The following is a 23,454-nucleotide window of genomic DNA, read 5'->3' as shown; positions in this document are numbered from 1 at the left end:
CCCCCATATGAAAATATTCACTCATATGCAAAAATTACAAAAATTGGCAATTATAAAATTAGTGAAGATGTAGAGAAATGGGCAGTCTCCTTCTTTGTTGGTGGAGGTAAAATATGATACACCTTTACTGGAGGTCAGTTTAGCGATAGATAAATTTCACTTTGGCAGTTCCACTGCTAGAAATTTAACCTATGGAGATAATCGGGCAAGTGCATTTTAAAAAATGCATATGTGCATAAAGACAGTTATTGTAGCATTGTTTAGTTAGAAAAAAATTTCCAAATATCCTAAACATCCATCAATAAGTGATTGATTCAATAAATTATCCATACACTGGAGTACCATGTAGCTGTCAAAAACATACTGTAGATCTATATTAAATGTAAAATACCTATTTCAATGTTGAGTGATAATGCAGATTACGAAAAAGAAAGTAGCTTTTCCTTTCACTTTGGAAAGAAAAGAAAAAGAGTCAGGTAAATAGATATGTATGGAAATATACCTCCCAAAGTGTTAATAGTGGTTATCTCTGGGCATTGAAATTCTGAGTGAATCTTACTTTCTTCTTTATACATCATCATTGTAACAAATTTGGACAAAACTAAATGCATACTTTTTAGAAATAAAAATTAGAACTTTTACTTTGGGAGGGAAAGAGTTTAGATAAACTCTGCAACAACAACTTAGAAATTCAAACATGAGTTTCATAGTCATTAGTAATTAGTAACTCTCTTAACAGGGTGACATCACTGCCTGACCACTTTCTTGATGGGTGACATCACTGCCATCCTCAAATTTCCTCCAGGTTTGGCAGTCTCAAGTGATGTATTCTAGTTCTTACCTTATAGGACTTTAAATCTCAAATACTGGAAATAACCCAAATATCTATATCTAGGGCATAGTTAGGTAAATTCTGGGAAATTATTCAGACATTACAGTGGTGTTTATAAAGTGGTTGTAATGACATCGTAAGCACTTATTATATAATATTTATTTTAAAAACAGGATACAACCCTAAACATACAATGTATGCTCAATTATGTTAAAATCCAGAGAAGAGACTAGAAGGTGGTCTAAACATTGCCAATAATAGTTGTTTCTCTCTAGTGGAATTATGGATGTTTTCTCCTCACTCTATACTTTCTTAATATTTTACAATAAGTGTGAATTATAGAATCATGAAAGAAGTAAATATTAAAAAAAATACAGCTGCTTTGCTCAACAGCTGCCAAATTCTACCCCAGATGTATCTGCAATGTAGTTTTGACTCAAATGGCCCTAATGTCATTTCCTAAAGAGAATCTAGCAAAACGCAATGTGTTCAAATAAAGGAAAGCTGGCATTGCCACTGCCTCTTTCTAAGCCACCATTTTATAATGCTTAGAATAAACCTGAGTCAGGAATCCTACTTCCATTGGTAATTAGGAATTTCCACCTTCTTCAGGTCTTCTTCCTATCTTGTCATACGTTGCCAGAAGCTGGAATTTAATTAATCTACAGTACTCTGGTGTGTCTCCAGGTCTGGAAGCTGTTTTTGGAGGCTGATGGAGTTAGGACTGGAGGCTTATCTATTTATCTTAAACGGGAGTTCCCTTGAATAACAAGCATGAGCTGCTACATAAAGTCTTCTGTAGCTGATTAGCTTTCTTTCCCTTCTTTCCTTCACTGCACTCTTTCTTCCTTTCTTCCCTCCCTCTTTTCTTCCTCTCTCTTACAGACCCACTCTTCCTCTCTCCCTCCTTCTTTTAAATAAATAGCCTTTCTGTATAGTTCGATGCCAGCTCTTAAATTTTAGAGAAAATTCACATCATACCAATACCACACTTCAAGTAGATGATCTGATTGTTCCTAAATGATGATATTTTAGCAAAATGATGATGGGAGAAACCAGAATATGTATGATGCATATTAGAGGCTTAGCAATAAGGTAGAAAGTAGACATTTTTTGAGAAAGCAAGAAAATGACTGGGTAGTGCCAGGATGGGAGGAAGGAGCAGGCAGAAGAAAGAAAAGGAATGACGTGGGTTTCTGTGTCTTGGAAAGGTTATCTAGTCACCTGTTCCTGGGCTTTTGGACCAGATGGCAGCCTTCAAACTCTCCACTTCCCAAGATAGTGAGCTATTTGAGGGCAGGGATGGTGCCTTATTCATCTCTGTTTATTCTCTACTGTGCCTGGTGCAATGCAGGTGCTCACTAGATACTTGAGCCCATTTACTGCCCCTTTATTCTGGCCTCAACTAGAACCAAAAAGAAGCTAAAATCCCTATTGTCTTTTCCCGTGTACTAGTAAAACCCCATCTCAATTTGAACTCAAATACACATGTCCTCTGAGCTTCCACCTTGGTCACTGAACTGCTGGAGAAAATCACACAAGGCAGACAGGCATCAACATTAACCCACCAGACTCACCAGGCCCTCTACACTGCCAAGGATAATCCCACTGTGTTTCTCTGGTCAACTTGTTGTCCCATTTGTGCCAAGAACTATTTTAAACCCCTACTTTCCTCAAATTGCCTCCTTGCTTATTCGTAGCAGGACCCTGCCTCCTAAGAGCCTTCATTTGGGAAACCTCTCAGTACCAAACCTCCATGTGGCTTGCCTCTGCCCTCTCTCTTCCTTCCTCTTTCTTGTAACAATAGAAGAGATGCCCCTCCTTCTGTCCCTCCACTGATGCTCAGGACTCTGTGTCTCTAGCCTTATCAGGAATCTTATACTAGGAATCACCCCATACACTGGATGTACACTGGATGTCTCCTCTCTTCTCTATTCTTCCCATTTGAAGAATATGGGAAACACCAATATTTAAATTAAAATATAAAAACACCATATTTCCACTTTTTTCCAAATCTTCTTTTGATTTCACTCCCCCATTCCAAGAGCTCACCCTAGCTCATTTCCCTTTCCTTTACAAGAGAACTTCTAAGAGTTATACACATTTGCTGTTTGTCTTTCACCACCTCTCACTCTTTTCCTCAACCCATTACAAACAGGTTACTGCTTCCATCATTTCAACAAAACAGCATCTGCTAAGGTCACCAGTAACCTCCAAATTAACACAATAAATGTACATGTTTTAGTCCTTAACTTGCTTGACCTCTCAGCGGCACTTCTCACACTGCCCACTCCCTAAAACCCTCTCTTCTCTTGGCTTCTGCGCCAACATTTTCTGATTTTCCCACTACCTCTCAGCTGTTCCTTCTGAGGGCATTTCATAGCCTCATTTTTCTCTACCAGCTGATTAAATATTAAGAGTTCTTCAGTCCCAGTATGGGCCTTCTTCTCAATCTAACCTGGTCCCCAGGCAATATCATCCATGCCAACAGCTTCATTTGCCTTCACTTCACTTCTGAATTCCAGTTGCATATATTTAACTGCCTGTTCAATATGCCCACTTATCTCTATAAAAGCACCTCACACTAGACATCTCAAATAACCTTCCCTTGGCCATGCTTCTCCTTTGGTGTTTCCTGTAACCATGAATGGTACTGTCCTCCGCACAGTTTTATAAGCACAAAACCAGTACTCATAGCTGCCACTTCTCTCTCCTTCATCTCTCACATCTAACCCATAAGAAAATTCTGTATACGTTCCTTCTGAATTCTCTCTCAGTTCCATTTATTTTCTTCTATTCCTATTGTCACTATCCTAGTCTGTCTCCTGTCTGGTCTATTACAATAGCCTCCTACTTTTGCTCCTTCTAAACCATTTGCCACCATGAAGCTAGCTTGATTCTTTTTTTAACATTTAATCTCAAGATTATTGTAGTTTAACGTGCACGTTGTAAGAGAAAATAGAGAGAGATCTGGTATACCATTTACCCAGTTTTGCCCAATAGTAATATAACAGCACCTACTTAATAATAGTAGTTTTAAAGATTAAATCAGATAGTGATTAAAAGTGTCTTTCTAGTGCCTACGGCAGGGCAAGCACTCAACAAATGCGATTGTTATTCTTATTGTTATTATTAGCTTAACAAAAGATAAGAGTTTTTGTATTTCTTTTTTACCTAACTTTTAGTTTATTATCTTCATTTATTGCGTGTTCCTCAGGGTTCTGACTCTAGTAACTTTGCGAGTCCAAAAGGAATCCTCAGTTTAGACCTTTGATAATTCTATGACTACTGGTTTCAACACCAGGGATGTCCCTTAGACCAATGAGAGCCTTGTTTGGCCTCTTGGCTCTGGCTCCCATTTTCCTCTCACTCAGGACTTCCTCCTCTTGTTTTCCAGTCTGTTGATCTTAGGATTGGTAGGAATGCCTCTTTTCCGTTTCTAGTTTCCAGAGGGAAGTTCTTTAAATACTCCTTGTCTCTTGCCTCATTCCTTATACTTCTACTTCTCCAAGGAGGTGAATCATTCTGTTGGTGAGACAGCCCTTGGTCCATGTTTCTCAGTTAGGTGGAATTGATCTGTCAGAGTTTGTAAGTGTAGGATTTTGGCCTCTTTCTCCTTCCTTTCCTACTTAGACTAGTGGGAGTCAGTGACCTGGAAAAGCACTGTGCTTATGCTGATCTAAGTTTTTCCTTGGGAGAGCTTTTCCAAGGTTTACATTGGAGGGAAGGGAATTCGTTAAGTCCATCTTACCTCTCATACTACATCCTTCAACCCAGCCTTTATCAAAAATTTTGGTTCCCCAGCTATCAGTTCTTTTGCCTTATTTTTCAATGGGTTTAGAATTTGAGTGGGGAAAGAACAGAACTATTATTGGACGCCCTCAAAGATTCCAGCACTTAGGCTCTGCTTTTGCTTGGAATATTATTCTTTTACTCTTCATCTTTTTTACATTCTAGCCATTTTTCAAGACCCAGCTAAATAACATTTTACATAAAGCTTTCCAGTCCTCAAGGCTCTCTTTCATGAATGAAATCCCATAGCACTTACTGGTCTCTATCATTCCTTTAGGAATCGTCATTTATTGTCTCATATGCATACAGAACACTCAACAGTATAACTTCTTTTCCTAACGCAATTTTCAGTTGCTTAAGAGAAAGCAAGGGCAACATCTAGATTTATGTTTTAACTCCCAACTAAAGATGGCTCTTTGCATATAGTTAGTGCTTAATAATATCTTATGGGATGATTGTGCTTGAGGTTGGCCTAATGACCAGGCTTTGATTTGAGGGCCCAGGTTACAATTGATATGGCTTAGTGACTGGATGGTTTCTGAAGGGGTGGTGGCAGTGGCCAAAGAAAGAGAAGGTTAATTTAAGTGTGTCCTTGAGATGCATATCGATGCAGGTCTGGATATAGATATAGGCAGTGGAGCTTAATCCTATCATGTGTTGTGTTTTCCTTTTAGTAATATATTCCCCCATTTTCTTTTATGAAAAGCATATGGAACTCACGGTCTGATAGGTAGAAAGGCTAAGAGAAATGCAAGCAGAGGGACGTAACGCTCCTGGCTGTGATAGACTGGTCTGCAGAATGTTTTGATTCTCTGAATGAGTCAAAAGATTGAAAAAATAGCCGCTACTACCATAGGAAAAAAATGAGGAGGAAGGGTCCTGAAAATGGTATCTGAGCAATGAAAGACAGTGAATATTTTAAAGATCACTGAATTTAATTTATTCAACCTAAATGCATAAAAGTACAGGTGGGGACATTATTTATGCAGGTATATGCAAATCACTTTATAAAATAGGCAAAGCCCTTCTGCTTTTTATAAGTTGCCAAGGTGGTTCCTGATATTTTAAAAGCTATGCACCTTTAATGTAATTTCCTAAGAGTTGGAATCCCTCTGTCGGAATCACAGTCATTGTCAGAGCAAGTTTATTTTTTTCTCTCCTCTGGGACATTTACAAGGCTCTCATAACCATCACAAAAAGAGTGGTTTCCACAGAGATGTGACTGGAAAAATCACTTGGAAATCGCTGAGGAGCAAGTCACAATGTTCAAAGCAGAGAACATAGGCTTTGAAAACATGAACCCATCTGACCTCTTGAATTTAGTACAGTGAATTCCTGAGCTCTGAAACATGGGGCCCGGCTGTGCATGCCATATTGGTGCTATAAGACTGGCAGTAGGTTGGCTGTGGCATGGTCTATTTCAAACTCCTTCACAGTGCCCAGTGTTGCATGTTCCCAGATGACATTTGGTTGGCAGAAGCTGGGCCTCCAAAGCTGGCAGTCTGGAATGCAGCCCACTGTGTTTTGACAAACACATAATTGACCATCTGATCACCAGCCTACGTTCTGCTCTCAGGTCACTGGGGGGACCTGGGCTTCTAATAGGTCCCTATTCCTTGTCTTGCTCATCTTCTAAACCTTTCTCCAGAAAGTAATATAGAGAAGACTTAAACACACCCACGCATACCCTTCCATTTGCAAAAGAGAACGTGGTACATGAAACATAAGCTGTTGAAAATTTCCTTTAAATTGTCCTGGCAGCCCAAAGTGAACAAGAGAAAAGCACACTTATGGTGAACTCTAATTCAGAAAGAAGGAATGAATACACTGAATTGTTTCAACATCCGGCTGTGCATAAGCTGCAGTTCAGCTCAATGGCTTGGAACTTCTTCTTAGAAAAAGCAATAGAAAAATGATAGGAAATTGGGGCAGTGATTGACTTTAGGCGGACATTATTAAGAAATTGTTTCATTTTCAGGTGAAAGAAGAGAAAAGCAGGACACTGAGAATGTCTTCTCCTTATCTGCCTGCCACTCTGCAAGTCCACTAAGGGAGAAGGAGATACACGTCTCTAGAGACCAGTAGGTAGCATCTCAGAGTGAGGTCAGATTCACACGGAGGTCCTGGTGAAGCTCCCATAAAGAGATGTATGTTGGCCTGAAATTTGGTCCCACACAACACATCAGCCTTTCTCCTAGAAGGCAAGGATTAGGCCCTGGGCCAAGATATGCTGGCATTATGCAAATGTCAATATTTATGTCAACACTACCAAGTAGCTTGCCTCTCCACGCCCACCTCCACTACACAGTTCAGACCCTAGGTTTTCACCTTTGACCTGAGCTCCCTCTTCTCAGTCAGCCATCTCTACAGTCACCAGCGTGCTCTTTTTCTAAAATATAAATCTACTTAAAACTCTTCAAAGCTTCCTCAAGCTTGCAGCATCGAGTCCAAACTCCTTTGCACAGCATGCAAGGTCCTCCGTGATCTGCCTCCTACCCACTTTGCAGTCTCCTCCCTCAGGCTTCCCTTTCCACCACCACGCTCCAGCCACACTGAACCACTGTCCTCTGAATCTGGCTGGTGCTTGATGACACCTCCTGACTTTGGAAACTGTAAACGCTCTTGCTTTTTTTCCTGATTATGATTCCCTTTTTCCTTCCCCTCCCCCACATCCACTTGGTAAACTGCAATTCATTCTTCGGACTATTAGACCCAGCTTGGGTGCCTCTCCACACGCAGGTGGGCACTCTTTCCTCGTTCCCCTGGCTACATGTTGTACATACCTCCATTTCAGCACCTATCACATGGGAGAGTCTTTATTTACTATTTATCTCTCCAACCAGACTGTGAGATTCTTAACAACAGGGAGCATTTCTTATTTATCTTGGAGTTTCAGGAACCAAACGTAATGACTAGCTTTCCATAAATGTTTGTTGACTGCAAACTGAATAAAGAGCTCTGCATGCTATTCAAAACTAAGCCAAGCAGTAGTAGTAGCTTCTATAAGCATGGTAGGAGCCTATTAGCAATCTAATGAAGGCAGAAGATCCCAGCAGTAAGGCACTTTCTGACGGTTATCACAGGGTTAAAGTAAGAGTGAAGGATAGATGGAGGAAAGTCTTGTTAACGGAGAGTGTCACTGAGGCAGTCAATTTTCAACCTTTTCTACATTTAGTTTTCGATACTGAAAGGTATTGTTCTGAGAATGAATCTGAGACTGAATTATGGAGAGGTTTCACTTGTAAGAGGTTCTTGTAAGAACCTGGTTTCTCAAATAGGGCAAGTCTGTGTTACCTGCTTCAAGGCAACATAGCAGTTATGGAGGGCTCCTCGTTGTTTCTGCTAAAGAGCAACGGAATGCAAAACTCTTGAGGGGGAACATCTGGAAGCTACTCAGTTCCTATTTGAATCTGTGTCCAATTCAGGTTTGGACTTGGGAGGAAATGCAGTGCCAAGGAGAGAAGGTCCAATGGGCAGGATTCTGCACCTGTCTGGAGGAGGCCATGAAAGGCACTGAGAACTAGAAGCACAGGAAAAGACAATGTTCTGATCTGTTCCCAAGGAAATTTTATTTTCCCTTTGATGAGCATCTGGGGCACCACCCCTGAAGCCATCAGCTGTGTCTGTGGGGCACTTGAGGACATCAAGACTGTCACAGGCCCTGTCATCCTTGAAATAAAGGCAGCTTCAGGCTTTGGAACAATCCAAGCAAACACGAAGCCTGGCCCAGGGGTGGGACAAGGTTAGCAGGTACATGAATGGGGCTATCAGCCCATTACAGGTCATTGTCCCAGCCTTAGCTCTGGTTAAAAACCAGGATCTCTCTAGAAGCTGCCCAATTGATGGTTGATGCAGCATAGAATCAGTTTCACGTTTTCCTGTGAGCCAGAGACAGCCTTTCAATTACGTTTTTTATCTCAAAGGTCTCCCCCTCAATTTCTAATCTGTGACACAGGTCTCCAGTCCCCTGTACTGCTTGTGTCTGAGGCTCGCCCTACAGTGCTGACGTCATAATAGCTGAGCCGTGCGGGCAGGAGTGCACTGTGCTGACTCATTCCTGGTGATGCGAGGATTAATGCCTTGTCTAACACAGAGCTATTATGTGAACTGTTTTTACACAAAAGAACTGTAACAAAAATGATTTGCCAGTCAGAGGACTAGAAATATGCAGTGCTAGGTAACTGAGGTACTGAGGTAGGGACGGGAGACATAAAGTGGTGACCACAAGCATGCATATTGATACCCTCCAAAGCATTGACAGACCCACTCTATCAACGCCGAGAATAAGGAGTAACCAGACTTGTCAGGGGCAGGGAGGACCCACCCCTGCTGTATAAATGCATTACACACAGCACCAGTCTTTGGGGAGTTTAATCAATCTCTTTTCTCTGTCAAATAACTGTCACTTTAGAGTTTAGCCTTAGCATCCTTTGGAAGATTCTGCTCCCCTAAATACATTTGCAACTAGCTTCTAGGAATGTTAATGGGAGCAACACACAAGCAAAAGAGTCATGGGAACCCCGTTTGTGTGCAAATGATTACAATACAAGAAATACCTTGGAGTGCGAAGGAGTCAGTGAAGTCACATAGAATGTTGTGAATAAGGGACAGTGCTCAGTGGAGAGTGAGAAGCCGCTGGAAGGATGCTGATGATTATGCATCACATGAGATGACTGTACTATCTGTGGCATCTCTCGGGTGGTGTCTCATGTAGTAACTTTGATTATTTGGGTTCACTGCCCCAGACTCTCTTTCAAACAGCTCGAGGTAAAATTTATCCAAATCCACTCAGTGCAGCCTGGGTTGGGCTTTAAATAATAAATGTTCTCTCTTTTCATCTGAAATCAAGTTTTTTTTCCCAAATGACTTCCCATCTTTTCTAAAAAAGAATAGCAACTTCTATAAACCTCCTGGCATGTGTAATCCTGGATTTCTCTCTCTTTTTTTTTTTTCTGGACTTTACAATTTCACACACAATGTTAGCCTAAATGGCTGAAGTCTTGTACTTCAGTCTTGTACTTCTTAGTAAAAGGATATTATAAATATTGTCAGTAAATGAAAGCTCTGATCTAGGAGTTGAAATTAAAAACGACTGGACCTAGAGATGGGTGTACAACTAAAGAATAAATAATTGCCCATTGATTGACAGTGGAGCAAAAGCCCCAACTGTTGCTGGTGTCTGGCTGAAGAATGTAAGCCACAGTTTAGAAGAGCAGTGGCTTTTGCAAACAGCAGCTGCGGTGGAGTTAAAGGCAGTCTTTATATAAGCCCAGTGGCTGGGGCGGCTGTTCAGCCCCCTCATGGACGGCAACCACTACTACGACCAAGAGCATCAACTCCAAACCCGAAAGAAGCTAATACATACTGAAGAAGTGCTGGAAACCACAACAAAGTCAACCAGAAAACATACCGATATAGACCCAAATTTATCAAATCCGACATTTTTTGAAAAGTAAAGAAACCACTTTTACTTACATAAAGAGAAGAGGCAGGCCACAGACTGATGGTCAAGGAACTGAAAATCAAAAAAAAAAAAATATAAGGAATTAAAAATCAATCCAATGATACTGTGAGGAGAAGGAAAGCAAACTAAGTATAGATGGGACTGGTAGCTCCTAAAGGATGAGCAGTAGGAGCCCATTTTGTCACCTGTAGCCCAAGAAAAAGGAGATCCAGCCTCCTCCAATTTTCCAAAGATGTGGCCTCCTGCTATATGACTAACACAGTACTTCCCAGCATAAGGAGTGCCAGCCTCTTCTTCTGTCAACCTCATTCTGATCTAAATCATTTTCTAGAGCTGTACTGTTCAATATAGTAGCCACTAGCCATATTTATCTATTTAAATTTAAACTAATTAAAATTTAATAAAACATTAAATTGCACAGTCACACTAGCCACATTTCAAGTGCTCAATACCCACCTGTGGCTAGTGGCTGCCTTATAGGTAGAACATTTCTATTGTTGCGTAAAAATATCTATTGGGCAGCACTGACTAGCATAGGTAAAAGCTTTACTGTATAGCACTTGACAAATTTTAGCCAATTTTGACAAAGATGAGTCAAATCCTGATAAACTTTGGCTTTGGCTCTTTTCAGGGTAAATTTAATATGTTTAATGTCCAGAGGATCTTTTGGACAATTCACCACCTCCATGCATTATTAACCTTCTGCTGAGAACATGCCTTGCTTCTGCCTCTTCTTGGCTTGGTGCTGGCTGAGGACCGGACACCCCTTCATCTAACCCTTCTCATAAGCCTAGGAGTGTCCCCTCTGACAACATTATTTTAAACCAAAGCATTTGCCCCTCAAAACACATCTTTAATGATGAAAACTTCAGGTTTGGGGGGAGTTGACCTCGACAGTTTCTCTTTCTATATTTCAAATCTAATAATTTTCCTTTGTATTCTTCAACTCAGAAGTCACATAAACTATTATGGGACTGGCCTGCTCACCATTGTTTGGATAGCTTCTCTTATAGCAGTATAAAACTGAAGTAACAGAAGATTCACGAGAAATTAATAAACCAGACAAGGATGCTGAGAAAACAAAGTCTCTTCACCCCTACCCTACTCAGATCTATCAAAGACTTAATATATGCTGATTGAATTCTTGTCTCTCTGACACCATGATTTTAACCACTTCACATAAGGCCTCCAGAAATATGCAAAACAAACTGTATTAAAAGAAATCAAGTGGAAGGATCTGATTAAATAACCTGGCATTAGAGTAAGGCCAAAGCAGAAAACGGGCAATTAAAGAGACTCCACTTCTCAGCAAGCTTTCTGGACAAATGCAGCATCGTAGAGGTTCCTCCAGAAAGAAAGTTTCCCCTTCATGGCCGTGGCAAAACCCTGTCCACACACACGCAAGGATGAAGAATGGTGTTCTCTTCCTTGGACAAGAGGAATTAAGTTGAAAATCTGCAGCCTGGATCATAATGTATGCTAACGAATGAGAGGTTGGGGGTCTTCAATGCTTTCAAATTTTTTTCAAATGTTTCACAAAATTGATGAGTTTAATGAAAATTTTAAGCAAGATAATTAGATGATGTATGATTCATTGAAAATACAAACAAACTTGAAACACATATACAAAAAAAAGACTGACGAGTCTCAAAGACTTTAAAGCTTTAAGTTTTGTTACATTCTAGTATCTTCTATAAACCAGGATCCCAGACTACTGCACTGGTGCATCTTTTCAAATCTTTTTTCCTCCTTCCTTCCATTCATCTGTCCTTCTGTTCCTCCATCCATTCTTCCCTCCTCCATATTTTATTTTTTTGAGGAAGATTGGCTCTGAGGTAACATCCATTGCCAGTCTTTCTCTTTTTGCTTGAAGAAGATTGTCACTGAGCTAACATCCCTGTCAATCTTGCTCTACTTTATGTGGGATGCTGCCACAGCATGGCTTGATGAGCCATGTTAAGTCTACAACCGGGATCCGAACCTGCAAACCCCAGGCCACCAAAGCAGAATACAGAAGCTTAACCACTCGGACACCGGGCCGGCCTCCCACGCCCTCAACATCTTTTGAGCTTGCTCTCTTTCCCAACCTTTTAGGAAAAGAAGACAAATATGATTCGTGGTTATTTTTCTGTTACATATTATAAACCCCAAAACTCTCTATAATATATTACGTTCTTTTTAAACTGTACTCAGGGGACTGGCCCTGTGGCTGAGCGGTTAAGTTTGTGCACTCCCAGAGTTTCGCGGGTTCGAATCCTGGGCACGGACATGGCACCGCTCATCAGGCCACGCTGAGGTGGCATCCCACATGCCACAACTAGAAGGACCCATAACTAAAAACACACAACTATGTACCGGGGGGCTTTTGGGAAATAAAGGAAAAATAAAATCTTAAAAAAACAAAAAACTGTACTCAGAATTTATATTCTTATATCTAAGCACATATATATTTCTATTTCACATTTCCTTTCTAAATTGAAAGGAGCATTTATTTATAAAAGTTAATCAGTCAAAATTAAATTTTTGATGTGATCACAGAGATCAATGTAAATTGTACCCAGATTGACTAATACATCCAAGGCCTGGAATGAAAAACTATCTTTCCTGGATGTCAAATGACACACAGGCTGTCAATGACAGGAATCCAAGATGGAGAGAAAAATCACAGTGTATATGTCACAGTCTAAGACAAATTAAAGCCAAGTTAAATTGAAGATTCTATTGGATGTAATTGTTGCCTTTATGTATTAATGAAAAACAATAATATCCATATCAAATTTAATATTAAGGCTAAAAATTTAATCTCAGAGTTCTTATACTATTCATAAACGTTCATAAACGTCAAAAGGCCCCTACTTTTTGATTGAATTACAATCCGCTAGGCAATTTTGAGAATATGTATTAATCTATGTAGATTTACTTTTGTTCAGTTCAAATTGTTATTTTATTGATATGTGCCCTTTCTGCCTAAGTGATATTCACCTTATATGCCTGTAAGTTGTCTTCATCTGAAATGCAAAGAATTATCTATAATAGTTTTGCATAAGATTAAAAACATATTTATTAAGCATGCTAGGTTCAAAGCAAAGACTATACAACAGTAAAGCCCAACTAATTCAGGACCTTAAAACATGGTGGGGGAGGCAAAAGTAGAGAGGGGAAGGAGCGTGACTTGTGGTGAAATCTGATCTTAGTGTTGTGATTTCTGAGTGGAAATTATTATATAGTATCAATCTCCAAGGAACTAACAGCATTATTAATTGTACCCGAAAGATTAATCAATTCTGATTTCAGTTTATGTAATGTTCTAGGACAATGGTTTCCAATATTTTGAGGTTATCAGATCTCTATTAGAATCCCTTCTCCCAGAAACTCCTCAAAGACCCCAAGTTTCAAGGAGCTCCCAGACTCCATGAAAGACAACCACAAATTCCAGGTTAGTGCCCCTTGGCCTGGTGGGGAGGAGAGAAATTGCCCTTTCAATCCCACTGGTCATGACCTCTAGGAAGTTTTAACAAGTCGCTAGAAACTGAAGCCTGGAGTACATAAAATGTATGGAAAATAGAGCTCTGCGTGGGTGAGTGTGTGTGGCTAGAGACACACAGACTCCTTTGAAGGCCTCCCTGACTCTGAACTTCCTGCTCCTTTATAGTCTCTTTTTTCAAAAGTCCACAGAACCTTAGGAACAGTTAGGTAGAGGAGCAGTGAGCAGAGAAATGGTAATAAGAGTTACTATGTACCGAGTGCCTTCCGTGGTTTCAAGCATCCTACTAAGTAAATGCTTCCTAACTCTCAATATGGCTACACCCATGGACGTGGAGCAGTGCAATGGAAAGACACAAAGCCACAAAATAATTAATAAAGACATGGCTATCTCCTTGGAGGGTTAGCTGTCCTTGTGGCTAAGTAATTCAAATTCTTATTTGTACATACATTCATTTATCCAATAACTATTTCTTGGATGTTATAGAAGAAATAAATCAGATTCTGTTCTTGTCCTCATGGAACTGCCAGTTTAGTGAAACAAACAAGAATATATCGAGGATTAGAATACAAAATTTGTGTGTATTCTTAGGGTAAAAAAAAGGAAAAGCAGATTAACAGTATATCATTTAATCTCGACTACAAGAGTAAATACCATTACTTCCAATTTGCTAGAGTAAAAAGGGAGATTTGAGAAATTGGGAAACTTACCCTAAATCACATAGCTGCTGGGATCTGAATAAGTCTGTACCATTCCAAAGTCTACATATTTTTAACCACTCAATTACACTGCTTCTAGGTGTTTCCCACTTTATGCTTCCCCTTGAAATGTGGGCTCATTCAGAATTTTGTAGGCTAGTTTAAGCTTCTCCTTTGGAAGGAGACAGGTTTGGCTTGATTTGCATTCTAAATATTTCACAGTGGTAGGGGAAAGCTATTATTATACCCATTTTATGGTGTGGAAGCTGAGCCACTTGCCAGCTGAGGTATCTGGCTGGGTTAAAAACGGAATCCGGGTCGTCAGTCTCTCATTCCTCTCGACTAACTCCAAGCCTGAGCAATGGGACTGTCCAAGGGCTTTTCTGCACATGGGACTCACACTGGCTGATAAAGAGTGAGACAAACTTTGTTAAGAGAAAATAATAGTGCAATAAAAAATGGAAAATAAGTAATCATAACACTCAAAAAACGGTTACTTTTAGCATTGTGAATAGAAAAGGGAGAGCTTATTCATCACAAATGAATCAGAAAATTAGAATGTGTCACAGCATTGATGACAGAACTGAGGAATTCAGATGAACTGAAGTTCAACACTTATCCTTCTATCTGAAGAAGGTAAATGGTGTGACAAGACGATGGAAATGACCTCTTAGACATGCCTTTTATCTTTCCAATCTTTTTTCTTTGACTACTCTCTCTAGAACTTAGGTGGGTTTATACTTTTGTTTTTTATGGGTAGAGATAACATTTTAACATCCTTTTAATGTTCTAGAAGTATTGTGTTAATTAATTCTTATGTGGGAGTCATTCCAAATCGTAGGATGAAGATTTTTACCTTATTGATTTTCTTAATACCTTTCTGGCTTCTAGTGTTTTCAAAGGATGAGGCACTATTGGATTTTCAGATTCGTATATCTCTCAGAATAAGTGCCAGCTTCATAGGTTCCTGTCAATTGATAGTCCCTCTTTGCTCTGGATATATGATTTTCTTTATCTGACAGATTCAAGAAATTTTATGCTAGATTTAATGACATCTCATGCACCCTGAATTTGGAGGTTTTTAATTCTCTGTTTTCCACCTAGAAAAAACGTTTAAGTTAAAGTTAGATGTAAGGGTTATTCAGATGAGCATACAGAGCATGTGCAATCTCCCAGTAGGTACTTTGGTGTCTCCTGCAGACAAGTTTCTTGAAGGATTTTCATTCTTTTTGGTCAGGCGTAAGAAGACTATAAATGCCACAAATGGTCATTCATATCTTGGGGTCTGTTTTTCAAGACCATCCATTGTTTGGATCCATCCTGAGAAGAACAGTAAAGAAATCACAGTGATGCCTTACCTTTCTGTAAGGTGCTTTGATAACAACTCTGAGGATATTTACCTTCAGAATTTAGGTGATGAAATAATGATCAAGAATAAGAGAGGATTCAAGGACCAAAGTTCAGTAATTAGGTCTGGGACTGTTTCTGAGCCTGAGACATTGCTGAGATACAAGTTGATACCCCACCCCACCCAATACAAGTCCTGCTGAGCTTTCCTGATTCTTCCAGGTGTAGGGCCTGAGAGATTAGAGTGAAGTAAAAGCTGTAGTGCTGGGAGGGGTGGCAGGACAGGGCGGGAAGTAGTGTCAGGGACTGAATTTCTCTGATACATTTAGGATGAATTCTTACAGCTCCTAAAATAGACAACTCTACGGCGTGATGCCATTCAAGATCACGCTACAATCTGATCCCAAGCACCTTTTCTCTCCATATCTCAAACTCCTAAAGTTGTAGCTTGATGGATTCCAAATGGATTGCTGTACCAGGACCTTTGACTATAGTAAACTGATATCTTTTAGAGGATGCTGAAAAAGTCTGACATTGTTATCCTATGGTCCAATCAGTTAGAGACACTTGGTCATAATGCTGCTCACAGCCTACCATTAATATCATTTGGCACAAAAAGATTGTGCATATTATAGAGAAAATTCATCCCAAGACTCCTCGGTGTATAAACACAGAAAGTAACATGTTAGTGGTACTGAGGGCTTTGGAATAAATATGGGCACAGCAGGAGAAAGAAACATCCAGATCAGTGTGAACAGAAGGCTGTCTTTACTCAAATGGTTCCCTCAAATGTTTTTTTTTTTTTTTTTTAATACAAAGGGGAAAATCATGACACAAAATTTGTATCAAAAGATATAAATTAAGCAGGTACTTGTACCCTGTGGTCTGTTAGAAACTAAACCAAGAGGACAACGTGAGCTCAGTCTGCATTTTAAAGATTTGGAAAGACCTTTCCATAATATAGATTGGAAAATGTTACTTTTGTCCTTGTCACCACCAACTATTTGCCTAAGAGCATACAAGATCTTTCACAATCTGGCCCCAGTCCACCTCTCTCATTTTTTTTTTTTTTGTCCCCCACCACTACTTCCTTATATACTGTGATAGGCTATTTGCTCCTCCCTGAACATGCCCAGGACATCTCTGTCTCTCAGCCTTTGCTAACAGTTCACACTTGAGTCTCCTAAGCCTTGGCATAATGTCCTAAACAAAGCATGACACTCCAACGTCTGTTGAATAAATGCTGTCTGTCTATTTTAGGAGACAAAGATGATAGAAAAAAGTTGTTAAATCAGTAAATAAATAGCACCAGAGAGAGGTCAAGGAGAAGTTAATTTTAGTGCTTTTTAGGAGTGGGGGCAAGATGAGCTTTAAGATTAGGAAAACTGATGCTCTTTATTCTTGGGTTTAGCCAATGCTATGAGTCAGTTACTTTTTTGGGAACAAGTTTCAACCTCAAGGTTAAATGAACACAAATGCTCTGTCCATCAGCATATAATGAAAAAGCTGTGGCTATTTCCACATCAGCACAGTGAAATTAAAATATGCAGTGCCTTTCTCAGAGACATCATATATGACAGAGCTTTTAAAAATAGTTCCCTTTGCCACTCTTGGACAGAAAAAGGTATAAAAACAAAAGCAAATGTTTAAAAAAACTGGGATAATTTTGCTTAGGAAGGAAAGAGCTGAGGTGTATCTTCATAGTTTTCTGACTACAAGAAGAGTTGTTATAAAGAGGATAATGATCAGTATTTTTGTTCTAGGGCACAATGATATTAAACTGTCCAGTGAAGAATTTAAGTTAAGGCTTAAAGATGAACATCCTAAATGTGCAAGAGGTAAGTAACCAAATAGATTGCTAAGAGCAGTTATGAAATTTCTATCTTCATGGCTATTTAAAAATAGGAAAGATCCTCATCTATTTTGGATGGAATAAATGCAGCTCTGCCTCCATTCAGGAGGATGAATTCAATAACTCCTTTTGTCTTTTTAGCTCTATATGACTACAGAATCCTGTAAACTGTTGACCCGAAAAATTGTACAGAATCACAACAGAATTGAGTAAAATACATTCTACAGTTTGAAGAGAATTAGTCAATACAGGAAGTCTGTAAGTTACTAAATTCAAAATAGTATATATAGTGCTTACACATTGATTCAATTGCCAAGTGCATACGACACAAATAGAATTGAGGAAAAATGTACTTGAATCTACTATAGTTTTAACATAATGATTAGCTAGAGTAAAACATTCTAACAATTAATTCTTTCACGTCTAAGAAATTTAGCTGAATATTTCATAAACCTTGTATGAATATGCATATAAACCCAATTTCCAATTTTAAAAAAGTTAGAAAAAAGACCAGAAAATAATATAAGAACTCATTATTATTATTCCCAGGACTACCTCCAAAGACATCAGAAGAACCAGTGAACAAGTCCTTTTAAAAGACCAAAACGGGTCCCATATGATTCAGAATGTAACTCTAATAACAGACTCAGGAAAAGCTCTAACAGGGGTGGCAAGTTACTGGCTTTCTTGTCTATTTACCTTGCAGCTTTGGAGCTCAGCAGAAGTGTCCATTACATACAGCACACTGGGTTAGATGAACAGTTCCAGTGACCTTGTCTGAACCAAATTCACTTAAAGCAGTTTGCCACATTTCTTAAATAGAAGATGAGTCCATTCTATCTATGGCCCAGATTTGGATTGGATCACTGAACTATTGCCCAACTCTTATAAGCAAAGCACTAACATGTACCAATCAACAGGCAGCCCATAGCAGAGGAATCAGAAAGGTCAAAATACACACACATAAGAAATTGGCAGTACATTATAGAAGAAAGCTATTTCTAAAGATGGACTTTGGCTACTAAAGCCTTTTAGTGTTATTCAACCTTTGTTAGGGAAAAAAAAAATAATCAGCCCCAATGTAACTTGTAAAGATCCGGTTAAAAAAAGCAGTTGAGAGAGAGAAATGTAGTTTTGTTTTGCAACCCATTATTTTCATAAGAACGCAAATCAAAGAGATAAACCATGCCGATTTCTTCATAGCTGACTTGTTATAGGATATTGTCCTGGTCTTCACTAATGACTTCTTGAGGCTGGTTATTACTGTGAACAGGAGTTGGGAGGATAGAGGTCTAAGACCTTTCAAAAGAAACGTTTTGTTCAGTATCGCTACAGAAAATAAAGTCAGTATTAAGCTAACTTTGACAACCTCACTAGGATAATGGTTGGTGCATGTAGCCATCGCTTATGTTGTTTCAAATATCAAGAATGAACCCAGCAAAGTGTCAAGCTAACCAACAACTTGAACTTTGAAAAGCTGTGGTTCAATACTCTGATAATGTAGGTTGTTAGAATTCATAAAACTTACTCCTGGCATCCCTCCATCCCTTCTCATTTCCGGATCCACATTCCCATCACCAGCCAGTTGAAGAAAAAGAAACAAATCTGACCCGGACTGCCTCTTTGGGGACACTCTCAGTCAGCTCTCTGTCCTCCTCCTGCCCAAGTTGCTCTCAGTTATCTGCAAATTTATTAATTTAATTGCTTTAATACTTCCTCTTAGGGGAATTTGCATTTTCTTAACTGTCTCCACAAGATCCAAATTCTGGTTTTTCCATAGGTGCTGAGGGAGGTATTTGGTGACTACATATTGTGTGTGGTGGTGGCAGTGGATTCTACTCTGGGCTCTTCAACTTTTTCAGTTTTACTGCTGAGGGGGTCACCTGCTTCCCCATCTCAAGAAGCCAAGGTTGCTTATAGTTTACCTGTAAATAAAGATGTACACATACACATGCATACATCATATATATAATTTTTCTATCAAAAGTTATAAACATTTTGGGGCTTTCTGCCCATATACTCTATGAAGTGCTGTTCCTACTGATGTAAGAGTAATTGAGGCAGAAACATAAGAAAACATAAATGATTTGCCCTGAAACTTTACTAATATATTCTCCATTAGCGATTTCCTCATGGTTAATTTCCATTGGTTCCTGGCTCTTTGTTAGCATATGCTCAAGGAGACTTTTTCACAATATCTTTCTGCCCTAGAACACCCTGCCTGTGCAATTTCCTTGTAAATATCTGAATTCTCGGATTCACCTATTAATGATCTAGGAATCGAGAATGTTTTCTGTCTGCTCTCTCACCTCCTACTTCACGAAAGGATTAGATTGTAAACAACCTGGCGGGAATCCTTCAGGCCAAACCACGGCTGAGCTGATCCCAGCAGGCAGGGAACCTGTGGCAGGCTGTGAAACACAATTTTGAAAATAGAAAGGATTCACCCCTACTTTCAGGAAGAAATCACGTTGTTTCCAAGATAACACCTAGAAAATAAGGCACATTGAAAGAAACTGAGCAAAACACGATTTTAAAAAGAGGCGGCAGTGGGAAATTTCAAGAAGTGCCAGATTTTGCCAGGGTTTTCTCAAACTGCAGATTCATTTCAGTGTCTGACAGTGGACTGCACCAGACACGTCAAGGGAAGTCCATTCATTGCTGACCAAGGGAGCCCAAGGTACTCACTGCACCAAAGGGTTCCTTTCTGGTCTCCAAAGGCAATCAATTCATGCCCCAGAGTCTGAGGGGTCACAGATTTCCCTTAATTTTATAAGTCTGCACGTGCATGGTTCCTCCTGCATGATTAGGTCCTGAGGAAGCGACCCACCCACAACTCCACAGAGCTAATTAACCCCACACTGAGCATTTTTTTTTCTCATTTCACACATCCACTCAATGCTTTAAATGACCCAGCAGTAGCATGATCAGATGACTTTTTTCTTCTCAGTGAGGAAAGCATGGTGGCGGGAGAGCTGAGATATGTCTGCTCTCATTCAAAACAGCAGTGTGATCCTAAAACAGCACCAAATAACATTTCATGCAAGGGGGCAGAAATGCTAAAAATACTTGAATTAAACTCTTTCATGTTATTTATCCAACTTATTGATGTTTTTATTTTAAATAACAAATAGTACATAATAAATACTGAGATAGAGAAGTTTGATCTATATCCAGAAAATTTTTTAAAAATCTCATTTTACATGAAAAATAAAAAAGACCCACAGTTTTCTTCCCTATTTTTAACAGCTTCAAGAGAGGGGCCAATGAGAAGAATAGCATAACTTGTCTTTTTTTCCATTCCAAAAGATAGGCTCACGTTTTTCCAGATTTATTTTTGCCAAAGAGAATGCCTTGAAAACTCTAAGATGATCACTGTTTCCTAACTTTTCAAAAAAGAGAAAAAAATAAGCATGATGATGGTGGGTGATTTAATGGAATTAGCTTGTCAATATGATGAAATTGTAAAAGCTTTTACAGTATATGCCCACATGCTGAAATAAAAAATCTTTAACATAATGTCATAGTGTAGAGTGGTTTTGGTCATGCCAAAAGAAAGGAATATCATTAATTTAGACAGTAAGTGTAAGGTTCTGAATAAAACCTCCACAGATAAGTCACAGAAATACATCTTGGCCAGACGAATGGAGCCAGACAAGTTCTAGTTCTTTTAGAAGCTATCTAAAGACTCATCAGATTTTAAGTCTGTCTTCTCTGGTACACGATAAGAAAAATTCTGGGCTATTTCCCTCAGTTATGCTAGTATATGACTTCAGAGTTTTAAAGATTTATACATAATGGACAAGAAAATGACCTCTCCTGAATGTCCCATCTTAGGCAAACTATCAGATCTCTCTCATTGTCAAAAGTATGTGTGGCTCGTTTTGGTAAGACTTTGGCATACAGCATGCACACCTTGTGTGAACTTTCCACCTCACTTTCCTCTGCAAAATGATTTAGGCACAGACTATTAAATGCCCAGGAATTCTATAATTCTTAGCACAGTGGACAGTCACTACAACGGGAAACCTATCTAATATTTAAAATTCTTGTTTGAAGTGTCTTAAGTTCCAAGCTTTGGAACTGAAGACCTTGTGAAAGTTCTAAAACACATTCTCTATTGCTTCCTATGCTTCTCATAAGTATGGCTGCCAATGGGAAGCATTGTTAGGTGGGTAAAACTGGTTCATAGGCAAAAAAGAGGGTCCAATGATGCACAGTTTGTTTTTATTTACACTGGTCAAAAATTTTCTATTTGACATAGAGCCTAAATCAAGCTCTTACATCTCTGCCTCCAGCCTTTGGCTGAAACTATTTCATCTGGTCATCCTGCAACAGGGGTGCTGTGCTTTAGACTCCTGCCCATCAGACTTTTTCAGGCCCACTGATGCTTCAGATTCTGAAGCCTTTACCATGGCCTATGAAGCCCAACCCTTCACTACCTCTCTGACCTCATTTTCCATCACTTTCATGCAAAATTGGTCCAACTGGCAATAGAATATGGTTACCTAGGTGGGTGGATAGGAATAGGAATGTGAATGGGGATTCAAATGAATGAATCGATAAAAATTAGTGACTTTGTGCCCTTTTTAATCCTAACCACTACACCACCAGGGAGCGTCTTTGTGCTGTTTTTAAAATTCAACTCTCTCATTGGAGAGACACCTGTATTTACAACTGAGCCTAACAAAGTTTCTGAGCTTCGCTTGAGAATTGGTTAGATAAGGGAGAACATGCAAAGCGCTGCCCAGATGGAGGCATGTATTCACTCATTAACCTAACAGATGCTTTTCCAGAGTCTAGTATTATTATTATTATTTTTGCTGAGGAAGATTCACCCTGAGCTAACATCTGCACCAATCTTTGTCTATTTTGTATGTGGGTAGCTGCCACAGCATGGCTGCTGACAAGTGGTATAGGTCTGTGCGTGGGAACTGAACCTGGGCCGCTGAAGCGAGTGCACACGAAACTAAACCACTAGGCCATGGGGCCAGCCTTCACAGTCAATTATTAATTACTCTGCTAACTGGACTCTACTTCTGCTCTCAAGGACCTTCCATTCTAGTGTATGTTTTAGAGAGCTTTTACATCTCCATTATCACTGACAGATTATTAGCCCACTTCAGTAAGTTATCATAAACATAACAACCTCTCTTCTTGCTCCTTATTTACTCTTTTCAACTGCCCTGTGACATCCATTACGCCTTCATGAATGATCTGACACTTTGTGGCCCATATTATCAACTCAGCTAATTTCTATTTAGATAAGAAACCCTTTCACCACCAACTACATTTTCTTTCTCAAACAGCCAAGAAAATATTATAAAAGTCTGCTCAGAACTGTTTAAGTGTTTGAAATGAGTCCATACAATCTTATTTAAGACACCATTGTTTTCTTTGTTCTTTTTTGGGGGGGAACAATTAATGGGGCCTCAGCCCCTAGAAAGCATATCTCAAATTACAAGCCAGAGGTCTCCCAGACACAGTACTCACTACTCTCCAGGATACATTTCAGCGCCTAGTAGAAGTTAGGTGCATCCTTCATGCCGTATGCGTTCAGATGAACCTGGCTGTCTCTCTATGGTGTTCATAAGGAGACACCTGCTCCTGTGGGCCCTGCCTCCATAGGTCTGACTGGTAGAGTCACCAATCATGTTGTTCACTGTGAGATACCATGCTCTAGTTATCCTTTACTTGCTTGAGTGGCTGTGATGAACATAACACACAGGATTTAGTAGTTTCCTAAACCCTGTGAGAATTTCTAAGTGCTTTCTCTTGATATTACTTATATATAAGTTCAACAACTAATTTGGGGGGAATTTCAATAGACAACTCTATTACTCAGATAATCTCAATCTCAGAGAGGATTTAATGGAGCACATGTCTCTGGTCCCTATGCTCCTTATAAGGACATACCCCTCCACCACTTTACTCTTCTCTGAACTTAGCTTTCTTAGGTCAATGTCAGGGAACATGGAATGAAGA

General features: G+C 39.4%; 1 protein-coding gene across 48 annotated transcripts in view; it reads right to left on the bottom strand.

Moving 5' to 3' along the window:
• ZBTB20 (zinc finger and BTB domain containing 20) overlaps positions 1-23,454 on the bottom strand; it is a 746,634-nt gene that overhangs the window by 143,546 nt on the left and 579,634 nt on the right. For all 48 annotated transcript variants that reach the window (XM_070243773.1, XM_070243799.1, XM_070243783.1 and 45 more), the window contains one exon: positions 10,100-10,139. The gene's annotated coding sequence lies outside the window, so the exon portion shown is untranslated. The remainder of the gene's footprint in view (positions 1-10,099; positions 10,140-23,454) is intronic.

Source organism: Equus caballus, chromosome 19 (genome assembly GCF_041296265.1).
Source record: "Equus caballus isolate H_3958 breed thoroughbred chromosome 19, TB-T2T, whole genome shotgun sequence".
Lineage (NCBI taxonomy): Eukaryota > Metazoa > Chordata > Mammalia > Perissodactyla > Equidae > Equus > Equus caballus.
This window is presented reverse-complemented; position numbering and strand designations above follow the sequence as displayed.